The sequence below is a fragment of the Triturus cristatus genome, chromosome 1_2 (genome assembly GCF_964204655.1).
Source record: "Triturus cristatus chromosome 1_2, aTriCri1.1, whole genome shotgun sequence".
Lineage (NCBI taxonomy): Eukaryota > Metazoa > Chordata > Amphibia > Caudata > Salamandridae > Triturus > Triturus cristatus.
In genome coordinates, this window is record NC_140580.1 from 51,455,949 (window position 1) to 51,476,268 (window position 20,320).

Below are 20,320 nucleotides of genomic sequence, written 5' to 3' on the forward strand. Positions count from 1 at the left end.
GCTATATCTATTAAGATGTGAAGCATTTTATCTCTCCCTCAGTGCTGGCGGTTCTTTTGGCTGCTAGACACCTTGTGCCACAGTGTCCACAATCATCCTAACCTAAATTAGTACAGAGGCTCAGGAAGGTTCTAAGCATACATTTTGCTGTCTGCAGCACAGAGATAGGAAACTCAGAGTAGTGGTTGCTTGTTCGTGTATCTGAACTGTACTCTGCAGTTCTTACCCTAGAAACAATTCAAAGATGTACAATGAGCTGACTCAAATCACACTGTAAGTGTTGGTGTTGTACATTAGAGGTCTTTTGACAACAGAAAGCTAAATCTGACTGTAGAGGACTCCTATAAAAACAAAGACTACAATATAAGATAAAGGATGGAGGTCTGCCACAGGAGATTAGGTGTATCAGAAATATATAAACCTGATTCTAATGAAGAAGAATGGGGCTTCCAAGTAAGGGATAGGAACTGCAGGAAGAAGACACTGGAGAGAAGAAAGCCCCAGAATGTTTTAACTGTAGAACAAACCCCGTATTTAAAGACAAGGTTGCAGATCAGGAGTATGTGAACATTTCATTAGGATCTTCAATGATGAAGACTTTGGTAGTCTCCAAAGCGGCAATATATGCCAAGATTTAGCAAGGATGGGAAATGAAGTTCTACCAGAGGGAGTGTCAGACCTCATTCTGGTGGCCACAGGGGAGACACGGCTACTCAGTCCCAACCATGGTCCCAACCAGGTTGGTTGTGATCATTTGCCACTAGAGTTCTGGGGTCAGTCCTACTATGGCCCTGCAACCTGGCGAAGTACAACTCTTTCAGCACATCACACTCTGAACAGCGAGCCCAAGCAGGGACATAGTGTGGGTGGCAAGAGATCAGAATTTAACTGTCAACTTTTATCGCACGGCAGAGATAAAACTAGACGATTTGCAGGAAATAGAGTCAAGGTATTGTATCTTTAGTTTCCAACATCCTGAATGTTTCGGCAGGTGTAGTCATGTGGGCCGATGCTCAAATACTCTCACAGTTCAAATGTGAAACTCATTTAAATGTCTCTTTACCCCTTTGGCACAAAGTCCAGGCAGGTGTGGCACAAGTTCAATCTCTTGTCCCTGGTGCAGGCTAAGCCCCATGTTTTATCTCCTGGTGATTATAGAAGTCCAGCATGTGGGAAGATTTGGTCTGATCTCCTGCCCTCATGAAGTAGGTAGGCAATTGGGCCCCTAGCTTGTCAGTGGCCACCAGTTCCTGCGCGTTTGAGCGTGATCCAATTGCTTCCTTTTGACCAAGTGACACCACCACTGCCTGTGTTTCCCCACCCACTGTTCTTTCCACAAATAGAAGCCCCACCAGCAGTGGTTCCTCAATATGAGCAGAGCATCATCACCCCCACCCTGCTGCAGAAATCTTAAAAAATAAAATGGTAATGAAATTATTTTATTATCATTACATTTTTTACTCTTTGACTGCTGAATGGAGTGTGAGGGGCCGTGCCAGCATGTCATTGCTGCTGATTGGCAGCACAGAGGCGTGGTCATTTCAGTTTGAAGTGCGCATGTGGATTTGGGCAGCTATCTCGCTACAGCCAGCCTGACATGTGCAATTCAATTCTCTCCAACCCAGCTCAGCTGGGTTGAAGAGCAGGCACAGACCTCCAGTGCATATTGGAGCACTGAGCCACAGTGCTCCAGCCAATCCAAAGATTTCGTTCATAATGATTAGCAGCATGATAGAAGCTCCTGTATTGGATAGTTTGGGAATGGGGTTATGCTGTGGGACATGCTTTCGGAGCCACGGTCGGATGTCCTCATATGTTAATTGCACATTTTCTCCTTTGATCCTACAAGGATGTTTTAAGAGCCTTTAACAGCGCCTGCTGTCCCCTGTACTTCCACTATGGAGAATACACTTGTTAGATTACTGCACAGTGAGAAGCTCAAACCTTTTTGAATTTGCAAGAAAACAATCCATCAGTACTGTTTTTATTTGTGCGCATCTCCTTTGAAGTGACGTATTGGACTCGCTATTGATATCTCTCAATGCCGTGCAAACATTTCCCGCAGGCTTTCTTCCGCCTGTTTCATAGACTTAGAATGCCTCTGACTTTTATTAACTAAGGGGCAGATTTATGAGCCCCTTGCGCCACTTTTGCGTCACTTTTCCCATGTTAAAAGTGACGCAAAAGTGGCGCAAGGGGCTCATAAATCTGCCCCTAAGTATTTGAATTTGAGGGTTCCTGGTTAGCTTCTATTGCCTTGCCCTTTTAGAGACTCCTCCTCCGCTTTCATCCCACTTAAAGCATTGCTGTAGCTGCATTGTTGATTGTAGTGTTGTAACTTTGTGCTAACCAGTAACATTTGTGTGGGTCCATGCGAATTTGCACACTTGTGATTCAAGCTGGATCACTGCATGATACTTATCAGCAAGCGATTGAAAATGGAATGAAGGGTTTCAGAAAGAAAATATGTCACTAGAAGCCACTGTCTGCCCTGATTCCTCAGATTTCCAATGAGAAATAATGCATATCTGAACTATAATTAGTTAAATGTTTGGGAGCAGAAAAAAAGTTCAGTGCATTTGTCTCCTTTCTGCAGTGAGTTGAATGTCAATGAATGAAAAAAAGGCTTTCTGAAATCTAATTGGCCATCCAATCCTGGGCCTCTCTGCAAAGCGCATGGGGCAGTGATTACGTACTCCAGTTGTAATTGTGATTCTGTGCAAATGAATTTGATGGGTGTAATGACATGGTAAAAGATCATTTGATGGAGCTCACGATCCAAGCTCGCAAAATCCGTCAGTATCCGGGTCCCAAGAGTACATTAACCCATTAGTAAAGTTGCGAGGAGACGTGGGGGCGATTTATTGCTGCTCCCCAGTCTCCCCCCCTCCCTGTTCCAGTTCCAAGAGTGCTGAGCCCCGGGTTGGCTGGGGGCCCAAGTCTGCAATGGACAATGCAGTGTCGTACTTGAAGATAATGACGTGGAGTGGCACGATCACTGAGGGGATCGAGCCTGGGAGCTCCGATGGCCCACGAGGTGGCCTGGCTGACACTCCCTGGAAGACGAGTGAGGGGCCAGAGACAGAGCCCAGGAAAAAGAAGGCTCAATCCCAACGTAAACTGAAGTGCAGGACGGCGCATCGAGCAACCCGGGCTCTTGCACGGGGGAACGTCGAGGCGCCGACCCAGTGTGTTGCAGCAAGGTATTTGCAGGCCCAGGCTGAATGTGTGGTGCCTGGGTCAGGAGTTGCTGGCTGCGGCGAGAATTCAACAAGGGGAATATCTTCGGAGGAGGTGAGATTGACCCAGTTTCAACGTGGACAGGCTTGGCGAGCCACTCAGTCCACGCCAGATGGCCCACAGGCGGCAGTGAGGAAGCGGGGACAGCTCCCCTGGGTCGCCCCCAGCCTGACTTGGAAGGTTCTCGAACCTGGGTATCCTGAGCAGTTGGTAGTGAAGCCCATAGGAGACTCATGTAAGACATTGCAGACCAGAGCGGACGAGAGAACAATATGAACCCACACCCTACAATTGGTACTCATGTGATGTAACCACGCGAGCACCATGCGCAACAGGCAGGGACGCAAGGAAGAGGAACATCCTAAGGGGCAGATTTATGAGCCCCTTGCGCCACTTTTGCGTCACTTTTCCCATGTTAAAAGTGACGCAAAAGTGGCGCAAGGGGCTCATAAATCTGCCCCTAAGTATATACATTAAGGCAAGAAAGCCCATGTGCACCATCCGCAGAAGTAAGGAGGGGACATCAATAAAGTGCACAACAGATCAGACAGGGGTGTGAGAAGAAGGGCATAATCGACACCCCGAAGGTGAAAGATCTGCCAGAGGGAGGACAGTGGGGGTGCCTGTCTGATACCTGCACTTGGCTGGGTGTAGGGCGGATTCGGCCCTAAGGACTGATTGTGGACGGCATAGTGGAAACCAAGAATGTGATGGTGAAGCCGTAGGGCATGGGTCCTCCTCAAGTCAACAAGATGGACAATTATGCCATCCTAAAACCTGCAAAACAAACAGAGGAAGGAGTAGCTGTGGAACCCTCATTGGCAGCACTAATGGTGGCAATCAGAGATGGGAAGGGCTCACGAGAACCCTGTGAGAAGTTGGCCTGATATATGCTGTCCACTAGTTATCGTGGGCACCTTGTATCAGTCCAAACAACCCCTTATGGATATAGGTTAAAGACAACCTTTATTGAAAGCTATCCTAGTGGTAGCTATGGAGAGAAGCCTTCAGGCTAAGTCTTGAAGGAATGTAAAGCAGCTTGTTTTACCAGTCTATAATCTCTTGAATGACCGAATGTAAGGACAACCACACTAGGTATATATTTTAAATATATGTATTTAAGATAAAACACACCCCTCTAGTCTCTTTATGAGACTGGAGTTCGAAGTACTTAAGTTGCAAGTCGGTATTCAACAGTAAAAGCACAAATACACGTTTTGGCCCTAGGGGCGTACCAAACCATAGACCAATAAAGTGGTATAAGAACCACGACTGAACTAGACACAAGGCCTAGAGCCTGTAGAAGTGCTTGGACCACAAGGAACCACCCAAGGTAGTGACACGGGACCCACGGGGGATGCGTGCAGTGTGAGAACACAGCCACAAATCGCCATTAACTTCTATGAGGAAAGTCGCGGTTGGAAATTAAGAGTTTAAGGACACTTAGAGGATGACTACGAGTGAACCCTTTTGGACTTAGAGGTGTCTAGGGCCAACACCCATGGGAGCACCGGAGTACTCGAGTTACCTCACCCAGGGAAGCCGGGTGCATAGGTGTCAAATGGTGTCGGGTCGCGTCGCATCGCTGTTTTCAATGGAAGCTGCTCAGGAAGTGCTGCTGCCGTGAAGAGGAGAAGTGTCCGGAGAGATACAAGCCTGGCTCTAGGATGGAAGGAGGTACTAATATCACAACAAAAGATACAATCCCTCTGCTGAGACACAGTGGTACAGTACTAGTATTGCATAGTACTACAAACAATTCAATTATGCTCGAATCATCATAATATGTTACTCACATTTATTATGCAAAGAAAATATTTAAAACAATTTGTGTACACGTATTTTATAAAAACAGATCATACATTAGCATGAATATTAAAAACACAAAGTTACACACCATATACTACTTGACAGATATTAAAAAACATATAACAACCTGTTTTGAGCCCGCAAAACAGAAAACAATACGAGACAGTATGCTTTGTCATTTGTTACACATCCTATTGGGCAATAAATTGATGTCCGTAGTTTGTGATATGTTACACAATTATATCTACTCCTAAAACCACGGTTCTCCCCAGATTGTGTAGTTAAGAAGCGTCGACGCGTTTCGATGGTAAACCTTATTAATCCATCTTTATCTAGACAAGTGTTATAGGCTTTAAGTCCTCGTTATTCAATCCGGGACTTCTCTGTGTTGAAAAGCGATGATCAATTAATATTGTCAATAATTATGCATAGAGGAAACAGAGGTCCGAGCTATCTGTCCTCATGGGCGACTCACTTGTCTGTTTCCAATACGAATATCCTAATGTGTATTTAAAGCAGCGTGACGGAGATTCTTAATAATTCTCCCACATTGGACGTCACTTGTTCACCAAATAAACAACGTGTGCAGATACTGACGCCACGAAGCAGCTTGAGATACCGTGACGGGGATCCGTAATAACTTTCCCTTGATATGCGTCACCTCTGCGTTCGATGTTGACGGTTCCGAGTGCGGAAATGCTCCTAATTACTCTCGCCTCCCTTGTCTTGATAAAGATGGATTAATAAGGTTTACCATCGAAACGCGTCGACGCTTCTTAACTACACAATCTGGGGAGAACCGTGGTTTTAGGAGTAGATATAATTGTGTAACATATCACAAACTACGGACATCAATTTATTGCCCAATAGGATTTAAATTGTTTTAAATATTTTCTTTGCATAATAAATGTGAGTAACATATTATGATGATTCGAGCATAATTGAATTGTTTGTAGTACTATGCAATACTAGTACTGTACCACTGTGTCTCAGCAGAGGGATTGTATCTTTTGTTGTGATATTAGTACCCCATTCCCTTGGAAAATACAAGGGGTCGCTCTCGCTCAATATATCTAACATCTAGGATGGAAGGAACCTGAAAGCAGAGGGGACACAGTCTGGGTCACTTACCAGTGACCAAGGGCACGATAGTCCAATGCCCACAGATGTTGGGTGAGTTGACGGGTGTCTTGACTCTTCAGCCACGAGGTCCAGGAGGTGTCGACGACAACCAAGAGCTGGATTCGAGCTGTCCCACAAATTTTGTTGTGTGCTGCGGTGTCGGCGACCAGATTGGACCCAACAAGCCTTGGCAACGGCAAGTCACCTGGAAACAGAGAAAGGACGTCGGTGCAGACCAGCAAGGTCTGGGGGACTCACCCAGTGAGGGTAAGTCAGGGCAAGTCTGGAGCAACCAGGAAAGCCCAATCAGAAGAGGAGTTGCCTTCGTGGGGACCCACTAGCCAACGGGCTAGCAATCGTGAAGGAGCCTCGAGCAGTCGCACTTGAAACTGACCCACATATCACTCGTGGAGTGGAGGCCAGAGATCTCTTGGCGCAGGAGGTGCTCAAGGCTGGGGCTACTCGGAGTACGAAGCACAACTTCGAGGAAGACCAGGAAGATGATGGATCAGCAAAAGATCACGGTGTCCAGGGGTCACGGTTCCACATCAACCACGATAGCCACGGGCCTCAGCTTTGCTCTGGGCTCAGGGTAGCCTCGGGGAAGTCTAGAAAAACCACCTCTGGGGATACAGAGACTTCAGCGTCCGGCGGGAGCTTCAGAATTGCAGACCAGACAGTTGCTTCTTTGGTGCCTGCCAAGCAGGAGAGTCACTCCTTGACCCCAAGTGAGATTTCTTCAGTCTTCTAGTTAAAGTAGAATATCGAAGGTCCAGGATATATGTTGCAGAGTTTCATCCAGGGCAATCTAAAGTTGCAAGGACTGGGTTCCCATACTTATACAAAGTTTGGGGGTTGGACATACTCTAGGGACCCACCTATGGGAGGTTTTGGAAAGAGGGGTGGTTTGTCCAGTTTCACGCCAGAGCAAGGGCAGGTAGCCCCTGCAACCGGTTTGAACTGGACTATGCACAGGGACACCAAGTGTGCCCCCAGTGCAGGACTTCAAAGCACCAGAGTGCTCCCGCCCAGCCCCAATACACATCTGCCTGTCTGGGGAGGTGGTTACACCTCCCTGGAACAGGAAACCCATTGTCCAGGCCTCCCCTGCCGGAGTTTCGGTCAGCAGCAGGAGGCCAGACCCGTGTCTGTAGCAGTGGCATCCATTTTGTGATGCCAGGGCTGTAGAAAGTCTTTACCGGGTAGACCAGTGTGAAGATGTCTCTCCCTCTAGAAGGGTGGAATGTTACCCACGCCGTCAGAACCGGCGGGGGGGGGGGGGGGGGGTTGTATTCCAAAGCGTTTGACACCAAACACGACATGTTTCCGTGCAGCCAGTCCAAAGTTAGCATTTACAGCGAGGTTATAATTCACTTAAGAGTATATGGTCAGGCTGCACCACAAACAGCATCAGAGGAGGTACTCCGAATGCTGCAGAGGGGCTCTGCTCATGCAGGGGCACCCTCTCACATAAAAACCAAGCACTCTGCCTTCAGGATTGTTAAGGCCTGCCATAGGAGTGACTCATAGGTTTTATATGTGTGTGCAATGGTAGTGATATAGGTAGCCTATACCACAGTAAGGGGTGCAGGCACCACCTTACCCAGGCTGCAGTAGCAGACCTATGGTGTCATTTTGGAGTGCTTTGCAGGGGTGGCATAATACATGCTTCAGCCCCTTGTAGGCCTCTGAGGTACCTATGCCCTAGGTACATAGTATACCATATACTAGGGGCATATAAGGCACTCCAGAATCCAATTAGAAATGTACCTAATGTACATGGAAACCTTTTTAGAGAGGAAGCAGATAGGCTGGGGTCCTGATTAGCAGGGCCACAGCCAGACTAAGGTCGAAAAACAGTGAAACGCCAGCAAAAAGTGGGGGTACCCATGTGAAGCAGATCCTACTCTCCTACAAACCCAAAATAAACTCGTTGTCAATTGGGCGACAGGTGCTCTGCAGGCTGGGCAGTTGGGGATGTGACACCCAGGTTAGCAGGGTAGAAGGGAGGGGTGAGGGATGTGGGACCAGGGAATTCTATATTTGTTGTTTGTAGATACTTCAGTGATAAAACTAGGAACAACGTCAGGGACCAGAATTGAGGGGGGTGGGTTGGGGGTTATAGACCCCTACAGCCAAAAGCATCTGTACAAGAGGGAAATCCAGACTTCAGTACTAATGCCTAACCGTTCGAGGGAGTTACTGATGATTTGGTCCTGGAATGTGAATGGCCTTCATGGCAAAGTGAAACGAACAGCAACCTTGCAATTTATTAAAACACACACCCCAGACATTATCCCGTAACAAGAAACACACCTAAGAGGGAATCAATGTAAGGCCCAAGATAGATATGGATACACTCTACTGGCAGGGCTCCAGGGGGTTGGGATTGTTATGTAGGAAAGCGTTCCCCTTTGTGCCCACACTGGGAAAGCTATGGACAGACCCCTTAGGCAGGTATGTGGCGCTGAGTGGTCAGTGGGAGGGCCAGACATTTAACCTCTGTTCAGTTTATACGCCATCGAGATTACAAGCCCTCACGTTGGACTAACTGGGCTCTCTTTTGCTTGAGCTTCCACAAGGGAGTTTGGTTCTGGGGGGAGACATGAACGATGTGATATCAGTCGAAACGGATGTCATAGGTTATGTGTCTACGGGAAGGAGAGCCGGGGCATTGCGAGATTTCCTTAGGACTATGGGATTGAGTGACAAATGATGCCATCCTTATTCCAATCTTGGACAGTACACTCATTTGTCTGAGGCACATGGCAGTCTCACACGCCTAGACTACCTGTTTACCCAAGCACATTCTGTGGGCCAATTTAAGGAGGGCAAGCATGTGGCTTGGGGAATATCCGATCACTCTCTGGTGGCAGTCGCTTTGGATGGGCCCCCAAGAGATAGTGTACTGCCTCTGAAGATTGATCTATGGTACCTCCGTGATCCTCAATTTAGGGACAATGCATGGAAGTGTACCGACTACTTCATTGCTGAGAATAAGGGATCAGTGGACTCAGCAATAACACTGTGGGGGGCATTTAAAGTGGTGTTAAGGGGCCATGCCCAGGCACAGACAGGGGCCTCCAGAAAAGAACTGAAACTGAAATGTATATCCCGTGAGAAAGAGATTTCGATCCCGGAGGCCCCGGGGGAAAACAAGAAGGAATACCTGGTGAGTTGGTTCACTGTCTCAGCCTGCTCCAGAAAGAACTGAGGGATCTGCTGGAAGAGGAGGCCAGGGTAGTAGCTAAGGCCATGTACAGGATTTATGAACTAGGAGATAAGGCTTGTAAACTATTAGCATGGTTGGACAGGTGCGAGATGGCATTGAAATGGGTCCCGGAGATAAGTAGATGACAGGAAGGGAAGAAACGTGACTGGGTGGAAGATCACGGAGTTGTTCTCAGCATACTATGAAAGTTTATACACATCCACCTTGGAACACACGGAATCAGACAGTCTTGATTTCCTTCGAGATATTACCTTACCGACCCTGCCCAAAGCGGACAGGGAAAGAATGGTGGGCAAATTGATGGTGGAAGAGATTACCCTGGCCACCAGAGCTTTACAGTCAGGGAAAGCGACAGGGTTAAACCGTCTCCCCCTGGAATTGTATAAAGGTATACTCTGCCTAACGGGGCCACACTTCCTTACAATGCGCCAACAAGCTAAACAGACAGGGGTAGTGCAATGGGATCAGTGGACTGCAGTGATAGTAGTGATACCTAGGGAAGGTAAGCCCCCGATAAGGTGCGGGTCGTACCGACAATAGAGCTCCTGAATTTTGAGGAGAAGTTGTTGGCGAAAGCTCTGGCCCAGAAGCTGAGTACGGTGATCTCCGCTCTGGTACACACAGACCAGTCAAGCTTTGTTCCCCACGGGGGTACAGACTAAATCTGCATAGATTATTTGGGATCCTGCATCTAACAGAGTCTGCCTCCTCAAACCCTGCGGCTCTCCTGTTCCTGGATGTGAGGATAGCCTTTGATATTGTTGAGTGGAACTACCTGTGAATGGTGTTAAGATGTATAGGGTTTGGACCAAGGTTTATTAGTTGAATAAATTGCTTCACAAACAGCCATTGGCAAGGGTGCGGGTAAATTTAACTGTTACCCATTAGTTTCCCTTACCTAAAGGGAGGAGACAAGGTTGCCCCTTATTACCCATTCTATTTACCCTGGCCTTAGAGCCTCAGGCATCTTTGGTCCATCAGGACCCATTAATATGGGGTATCCCAGTGGGTGACGAAAGGGAAGAGCGTATATCCTTGTATGCAGATGATATCTTGTAATATGTCCACCGCCCAAGGAATCGATCATTTTCTGTGACTTCTTGGAGTACCGCAATAACTGGGATAAGTTTGTTCTATTTCCACTTGCAGGGGAGCCCCCCAGACTAACATCGAGGTATTAGGTTCCATTAGAGTTGGATGGGTTCAAATACTTGGCAATAAATATATCAAGGAGCCCACAGACATTTTATGAGCATAACTTGCTACCCCAGCTAGACAGGTTTAAGACAGGTTTACGAAAGATGACCAGCGATTGAGATTGCTGCCCTTGACATTAATGGACCGGGTGGCTCTATTTAAAATGATGACACTCCCACAATTAGTATACACTCTACAAAACGCCAGTATCAAATCCCGGCATCATTCTTCAGATCCACAGAGGCCTAGTTACGATACCCCTGCACAAGTTACAAAGTGGAGTCTATAAGGAGGGACTGTCAGTCCGAGATGTAAAACTGTATTACTGGGCCTCACAACTGGTTACGGTAAACTACTGGGCATTGAGGGACTGTGCTGAACCGGCCTACAGAGTTGACAGATCTTACATGGGGACCAGGTGCTACCCCTCTTTACTATATGAGTGTAAAAAAACCCAGAGGCTACCAGCACATACACAAACTGTGGTCACCATCTGGTGGGAGGCCGCAAGACATTTAGGCTGGAAAGGTAGGCTGACAGCAATGACTCCCCTATAGGCCAGCGACCTACTAGAGGGATTGAGCAATACATGGGAACTTCTAGGCATAGAAAACCTGGTAGATATCCGGGGGATAGACTCCTGATGGATCCCCTGGAGGGTAAGGCAATTTCCCTGATATAAAAAAACTGATGAACAATGCCCTGGATCCTTTGGGACCATTAAGATAAACATGGGAGGGTGACATGGGCACACTAGAGGACGAAGACTGGGTGGAGGCCCTACAGGGCCATAGAGAGGTTACAATAAACTCTTGCTTCCGTCTAAGCCAGCTGAAGATCTTGAATAGAACATATTGCTCCTGGGGTCTGTTAGGTCATCTCAGTAGATAAAAAGAGACGTCCCTGTGTCGCAGGGGGTGTGGACAGGATGGTACATTTTACCATGTCATCTGTGAGTACCCAAAGACACAGAAGTACTGGGTTGAAATTAAGGCAGTCATGGAGCATGTAGATGTATTAGAGATTCAACAGTCACCACAGTAGTTCCTACTAATTATTACTGGGGAGGAGGATTAGCCTAGTTACACCAAAATATGGCTAGCACTAGTGACAGTAGAGGCAAAATTTAATATAGCCAGGTGTTGGGGAGCACAGTCACTCCCAAATGTAGCAGATTAGCAAACCGATATGAACTAGTGCTGGTTAGCAGAACAAACAATATATCAAAGCAGAGGATGCTCAAAGAAATGGGGGGAATGTGGGGACAATGGTAGGCATACCGAGGACTGTAGGGGGGCGCTCAACATGGGGGTCAATCACAACATTCTGCACGGTTGTATCTTCTTCGTGTATTATGTAATTCAAACAAATGGTAGAATATACTTGTACCAACTGTATCACTGATGTACTGCTTGTTGTGAAGTTGCAATAGAAAGATTAGAAAAAAAAGATAATTTAGTGCTCGCTCTCTACTTATAAGTCATCCCTAACTTTTACCCCTCGCCATTTTCAAATGTCACTAGCCGCCACTAAGTCACACCCACCCCATGACCTGGTTAATGTAGGCCACAGTGTGACCACATTAGTAGGCACCTGGGCACCTAGCTTGTCAATTGCCAGTGCCCTCCACGTCCTTGTTTGTTCTAGCCTGATTCACTTATCACCTCTTGACCAAATGACAATGCCGCAGCCTGGGTTTTCCAACCTAGGTTTTCCCGCTCACAGTTCTTACTGCCAACATAAGCCCCATCCATCCCATGACCTACTTAATGCAGGCTTCAATGTGAAACACATTAGTAGGCACCTGGGCACCTAGCTTGCCACTTACCAGTGGCCTCCAGTTCTAGCTTGTTCCAGCCTGATCCAGTTGCCACCTTTTAATCAAGTGAAAATGTAGCTGCCTCGGTTTTCCCACTTGGGTTTTCCCACTCACCGTTCTTCCTGCCAACAGAAGCCTCATTTGCCCCAGGAATTAATGCAGGCCACACTGTGACTGCACAGCGGACACGCCCAGTGGGCACACCACTGGTGCGCTGAAGGAGTGCCGAAAGTACGCCACAGGCAAGCCAATCTGCACCCGTCCTCGATGGATTGCATCCATTTCCAGAAACCCAGCCCCCACAACCATTCAATAAAAAATCACTACCACAGCCACCAGTGGAGCCACCAAATGCTCCCAATACTCCTCCACTATCCACCATGACCTCAACAACACATACCAGCAAACACGCTGCTGCTGCACATACCCCAGCACCACAGTTGGACCTTTCGTTTGCACCCATTGCAATTTCACCTGTGACACCGCAGACTCCGACCCATGACCTACAAACAACCAACTCATGGCACCACCACCACCCTACGCCAAAAGCCTGCCAAGCTCTTTAACGTCCGATCATTTGGGAAATACTCCACCGAAATCTGAAGCCTCCTCAACAGCAACACTACCCAACCTTCTCTGCTGGGCCGAAACATGGCTCAACCCAGCCTCCAACACAGACATCGCTGCATTTATCCCCTTGCCTACAAAATCATACACCAGGACCAAACTCACAAATCAGGCAGAGGACTAACGATCATCTACTGAAACACGATTGACTGCATTACCTCCACGAACTGAAACACCAACCTCATTGAGTGCCTCCACTTCATAATATGAATGAACTACAACACCACCCTTAAGGGAACCCTCGCCTACCATCGCCCATGGCACATCACAGACTTCATCGCTCCCCTCTCCATCAGATCAACCAACTAGATCCTCCTCAAGGACCTCCATTTTTACCAGGAAGACATCACAGACCCTAACTCCATGGCCCTCCTCAACAGCCTCACCAACCTCAGACTTACCTAACTCATCCAAGGACCAACCCACACAGCAGGCTATACCCTTGACCCTATTTTCTCCTCCAACAACAGGATCACCACTGCCCACATTACCCCGCTCACATGGTCCGACCACTACATCACTCATTTCAAGATACCTGCCAAGCAAGCCACTTCACCAGAAAAAAATAAAATACCTTCAATACACTGAGGCAAAATCTCCAATTGAAACTGGACCAAGACTCTAAAGGAACGCCCACCCAACCACTCAGTGTCGACACAAGCTCTTTAATAAATGACTCACCCACTGCGCCAACTGCCCTGCTCCCACGGTGAAACAAGACCCAAAAAAACAAAAACTGACCCAACTAGTACATGAATGATTTCAGGGAGTTCAACTCCACTGCAAACAACTTTAGAGAAAATAGAGACTTGATAAAAGCACCACGGCAAGATCCACTTACAAAACAGCCCTCCACCTCTACCACCAACAACTATGAGATGTAAAGTAAAAACTCTCCGACTCAAAACCAGGTCCATTAACAGCAAAGAACTCTTCACCATCATCAAGGAGTTCTTCAATCCCATAGCGGCTAACAACAATGCCATCCCATCTCAAGCACTCTGCAACAACCTGTCAAACTTCTTTGAATAGAAGATTGCCAAGGTCTACAACACATTCGACCCACAGCATACCGATACAACTCCCCTAATCAGCCGAAAACCTTCTTCAGCTGCAAAGATCAGTTAAGCAACTAGAAGCACCTCTCAAATGAAGAAAACACCACCCTGAAGAAAACCATCTAATCAAGAGCCACCTCAGACGCATGTACCCACTTCAAAAAAATCCTTGTAAGAACTATCATCTCTGTTGCACTCCCCGCTATCATCAACACCTACATAACCACCGACCCTGTCTTGCTAGTAAAATGCAGAAGTCACCGCCCTATTGAAGAAACCATCCGTGGACCCCAACACCCTCAGTAACTACAGACCCATCTTTCTCCTGCGTTTTTGTGCTAAAGTCATGGAGAAAGCCATCAATATCCAATTCACAGACCACTTAGAACTCCATCAACTCCTTGACAGCTCTCAATCAGGCTTTCACACCAACCACAGCACAGAGACAGTCCTCATTGTGGCCACCAATGACATCAGAAGCATCCTCAACCAAGGAGAAATGGCCTCCCTTGTCCTCCTCGACCTTTACGCAGCTTTCAATACAGTCTCCAAAAAGTCATTCATCAAAAAGCTTCAGTACTTGGGTATCTGCAGGGACCAGCCCTAAAGTGGATGTCCTCCTTCCTCCCGGACAGAACTCAGCAAGTTAGACTTCCACCTACACCTCAGAACCCCATCTGCATTGTCGCTCAAGGATCGTCGCTTAGCCCAACATTCTTCAATGTCTACATGATGCTCCTCACAGATATCATCAGAGCCCACAGCATCATCATAGTATCCTAAGCCGACGATACACAGCTCATCCTCTTCCTTACCAACTCATGCATCACTGCCTAAGCAAACCACCAACTGCATGAGCAACATCACTACTTGGATGAAAAACAGCTGCCTCTGGCTGAATACAGACATAACCAAAGTCCTAATCTTCTCAGCATCCACTCCCTCTGGGACGTCTCGTGGTGGCCCACCAAACTTGTCCCCCCACCCACCCCTGAAAACCATGCAAAGGACCTCAGAACCATCATGGACACCAACCATTCCATGAGCAGATAGATCAATTCTGTCTCCATCATGCTTCCTTATCCTGGGAATGCTTCTCAATATTTTCAAGTGATTTCCACTGAACACCAGACGAACGGTCACCCATGCCCTTATCACAAGTAGAACTGATTACAGAAACACCCTCTACATTGGAATCCCAGCCCACTTCCTACACCGAGTCCAAACCTCCCAGAATGTGACCTTCAGACTCATCCTGAACATCCTGCGAAATAAAATTATCTCTCCACAACTCAACAAACTCAACTGGCTCCTTTAGTTACTCTCCCATGCCTACAAAGCTCTCAAGACCACCGGTCCAGCATACCTCATCTACCAACCCCCAGACACTTTCGATCTGCATCCCAGGGAAGAGCACAACTCCCTCAAGAATACAAGAAGCAAAGGATGATCCTTCTTATACCTCGCAGCCATGACCTGGAACAACCTCCTGAAACACCTTAGAACGGTTGTATGACAGAATAAGTTCCTCAACCCTGCATACCTAAACAACGCGGTCTGTATAACGACTTTGTCTTAACCACGCATTGCTTTACCACGCATATCTTTACCAGGATTTTTCGTAGTAGTGGTATGCATAGTAAAGGGGTATGCGTGGCTAAGGTTACCACCCCCTGCCACCCCTGAGCCCTAAAAATGACCCCGATCATCCCTAATCCTTAAAAACTACCCGATCCCCCTCCCTGAGCCCTAAAAATAATCCCTAAAAATATACCTTGAATCCCCCCTGAAAATTATCCCACACCCACACTCTTAGAAACTACCCCGAACCCCCACCCCTAAAAACAACCCGAACCCCCACCCCAAAAAACTTCCCTGAACGCCCACCACCTCCTAAAACTACCCTGAACCCCCTAAAAACAACTCTGAACACCCACCCCTAAAACTACCCCGAACCCCCACCACCCCTAAAAACTACCCCGATCCCTCCTCCACCCTTTAAAACTATCCCAAACCCCCACCCCTGAACACTACCCCAAAAATCCTCTCCCCTGAAAACTACCCGAACCCCTACCACCCCTTAAAACTACTCCAAACCCCCACCACCCCTGAACACTACCCTGAGCCCACACCACCCCTAAAAACTACCACTACCCCCCAGACCCAGCCCAGCCCCACTTACCTGTCCATTTCCGCCTCCAGATGCTCCTCTTTCCCCGCTCATTCCGAACACTAGAGCGCATTTGCCTTAACCTTGCCTGTGCATGGTTAAGGCAAAGTCGTTTTTCCAGCAAGCGTGGTTACGCTTCCACGGTTTTCTGGAACTCGTGGCTCTGGCCTTGTTGTTCTGGATGTTTCCCCCTCAGAATCTCCCCCTCCCTCATGGAATTCCAAAGAAACCTCAAGATATGGCTCTTCCAGACAGAAAAAGGCATGATCTCCTTCTCCACCCTCCGGCCTGCCCTACTCAGCACCTGGATATCCTCGAAGGTGATTAGCCACTTTCTACAAATGCACATTACATAACATAACATAACATAACGTAAGATGACAGTGGCTCCTCTCCTGCAGTGATACTTGTTCTAGTACAGTCCTATGCAGGTCACATTGAAATTGTGCACAATAACATTCACTCCTGGCTTCACTCTTTAGGCTAATCAGACAATGCAGTGAACTACTCCTCTATGACAGTCACTCCTCCTGCATGGCTAGACAGGCTACTTCCCTCTCTCAGCAGAAACACAAGCTTCTGGGCATTTCAGGCAGACTCCAAGCTACCCCTGCAGAAAGTGCAGAATTCAAATGATGTCCCATCATTTCTGGCAGGCTAGCTGTCAGTCAGACAACAACCCTGGTTGCATAGCAGCTCCAGGAGTATTCTGCAGAACACTCCTTTCCTTGGTCATGAGGAACTTGGGACTGGATTAAGTGGGGAGGTTTAGATCCCACTTTCATAAATATTTTTCCGAAGCAGGATGTGAATCCACTATCTAAGGTTTCAGTACCAGATTAAGTTGAATCTCTTACTGCTGTTCAGACATGAACTTTGTGTAAAGTGATGGCTCTTACAGCAATAAGCAAAGGGACTGCTTCCAAGGAGGTGTATCCAATTGTCATCAAATGACATGGAAATGTGACGTATTTGCACCTAGCTGTCATTAGCCTTCTCGAAGCAGTAATCAGAGGCAGACAAAGGTGCAGGCCCAGCCTGAAAACAGCCCAACCTTTACAGCAGAAACTCCATTCCCACACCCCACCTCTACCATCTACCAAATGGTAGTGCTCAGTAACAACTAATCGGCAGCCCAATAAGGCCACCATTGAATTTCTAAAGCTCGCCCTGTCTCAATTCTGTCTCACTTCAATGTCTTGGTCTCCATCATTGTCTGACTTATAATATGCTAAAAGCAGGAACATACAAAATGTATCCTGCTCACACTCTTAAAACATACAGAGGCCTTCTACCATTTGAATGCTACACACAGGGGGTCCTAATTCACATAGGTAAATAAAGCTTTTTGTGTGTATACTATTTTCTTGGTAGTTACAAACTATGAGTTTAATTTGACTAATAGTAATTTTACAACTGTGCAGACTCCACACTAATGGCTGAGACGCCGCACATAAAAACATAGGCCTGTCCTATCTTTTTATGAGCGAAGTTCTCTGCCCCGACTGCGAAGTCTCTGTGGTCCTCAAACTGCTATTTAAGGTCAAACTTGTAGTTTGTGAATACCAAAGAAATAGTGTAATTGTATCTTTGAGAATCAGGCCTGAACTGTACATATATGCACTTGGCATGCACATGGGATGCCAGCACAAGGGTTTCACATAACTGCAGACTGTACAGGACTCTCGCCCCAACACAGAAAACAAAGGTTTGGTCAGACTACAGTTTCAAGAAATACAGTGCATTATGTGATGAGACCTGGGTATAGACAGTAGCCCAGTGCCCACTATAAGGGCATGCTTGGTGTATCCCTTCGGATCTTGCATTACCAGGGACAGGTTAGGACTCAAGGCCCCTACAAGACACCAGGGCCAAATTAAAAGTCAGTTTAATTGTTTCACATGCAATGGGCTACTCAGGGTCAGAGTATGCAGCCTTTGACCATGTGGAGGATATTACCATCTCCATATGCTAACTACTAAATTGAAAGACCTAGATCCCAGCCTGATTACACCAAAGATCTTTGTATTTTTCACTGAGAGGTGGGTAACTCCTTTATCACCCAATATGAAAGCACAACCACACTCTGCTTTCCTAACTCTGGGACCAATAGTGTCATTGTTCTATGTTATAAAATAAGTCTTACTGCTTGCTTCAAAAGGTATAGACTAATAAACCTCATTAATATAGACAGTAAACTTTACTGAAAAGTGATGAAAGGAAAGGGCTTGGAGAAAGGACTACAAAGACAACAAAGAAAATAAAAAATACAGTATCGAGAGAAGGTGAGGACATGTCATATGAAAATTCAACAAGCCCAGGCCTCTATGAAACAAAAATCAATAGTGCTGTGAATTCCCCAAGAGATATGTTCAGAATTACAAAGTCCTTACTGCAGCCTAGTATGAGTGCCCCTATGGCTGAACCCTCCACCGATAGGTGTAAAGCCTTGGTTAACAATTTCAATACCAAAATCCTGAACATCTGCCAATAATTTAGAGGATAAAGAAAGCGACAACACCATCTCACCAAAGATTAGTGAGAGTGGATGCTTGTCAATCCTCTCTCGATCCCCCCATCTCTGGATGAGTTCACTGTTTTTTGGGGGAAAATTAAATCTAGATCTGCTCTTGATCTGGCACCTTTGAGAATTCTTGCTTTTGAGCCGGAAATTATTCCCCCCTCTTTATTAAACTGGTCAATCTGTCCTTAGAAATTGGCATTGTGTCTCTACCATGGGAGCACGTGATGATTGGAGCTGACCTAAAGAAGCCTAACCTCGATCTTTCCTGTCTAGATAACTTTTGCCAAATCTCCCTTCTTCCAGGTCTTAGTAAGGTGGCAAAAAAGTATGTGAATAGATGTTTTTTCAGATTTCCTGGAATCCAGTTCAACCCTGCATCACACACAAACTGGCTTTCAGACTAAGCACAGTACAGAGCAGCCTTATTCACAGTGCGGGGGGAGGCAAAAAGTAGAATGGATCAGGGGGCTACAGTGGCTATTGTGCTCCTAGATCTCAGCGCAACCCGACACTGTGAACCACTCTATACTTTTGGATAGAGTTGGCAGGGCCAGATTTGCAGGGAAAGCCCTGAAGTGGGTGAGTTCCTTTTGAAAGGGTCAAACATTCCAAGTCTTTGGCAGGGACTGATCCTTGGAACTCTTGCCTGTGGCATGTGGAGTCCCGCAGTGGTCATCACTTACATCCATACTGTTTAATATATATCTTTAACCTTTTGCAGACATCGTAGCTCCCTTTGGGATTTCTATAGTCTCCTGTGTGGATGAAACCTAGCTGGTGTTGTCTCTTGCCCCAGACTCAGACCCTTCAATATCTAATTTAGAGCCCTTCCTGGAGCAAGTAGCCATCTAAAAGAACATGTCATGCCTGAAGCTCAATGGAGCAAAATTGGAATTAATGTTCTTGGGAATAATTCCTCTGTCCAACAAGGGCCAGTCTGGCCTCCTGGCCTTGCTTCCCCTTCTATCACTAAGGCTGCTATAAACAGCCTAGAGATGTGGCTTGAAGACACCCTTACTATGGAAGTCCAGGTCACCAAAACTGTGGCCAGTTGTTTTGGAATAATGCGGATGCTGTGCGAGATTCTACCCTTGCTCCCCCAGACTTCTAGACAAGTGGTGTTTCAGGCGCTTGTCCTCTCCTGTCTGGACTATTGTAACTCGTTGTCTTTGGGGTCTCCCAAAGGCGTTCCCTGGAAATTGCAAGTTGTGCAAAATGCATGACCTGCACGTGCACTGCTTTGAATCCTGAGATCATAGTCAATTAGACAGGGATTGTGAGACTTTCACTGGCCCCCCATTGCCCAAGTAGTGGAATTCAAATCATTGTGCAACACCCACCATGCCTTATATGGTTGAAGCCCACCTATTTTACGACAGTCTGTTATCCCTTACAGCTCCAACAGATCACTTCGATTTTCAAAGTTCTCCTTGGTCACCATCCTGGCTATCAAAAGAGCTAGAAGAGGTGGTTGATCCTTAGGCTTTAATGTAGCTAAGCTCTGGAATTCTCCCCCTCATGG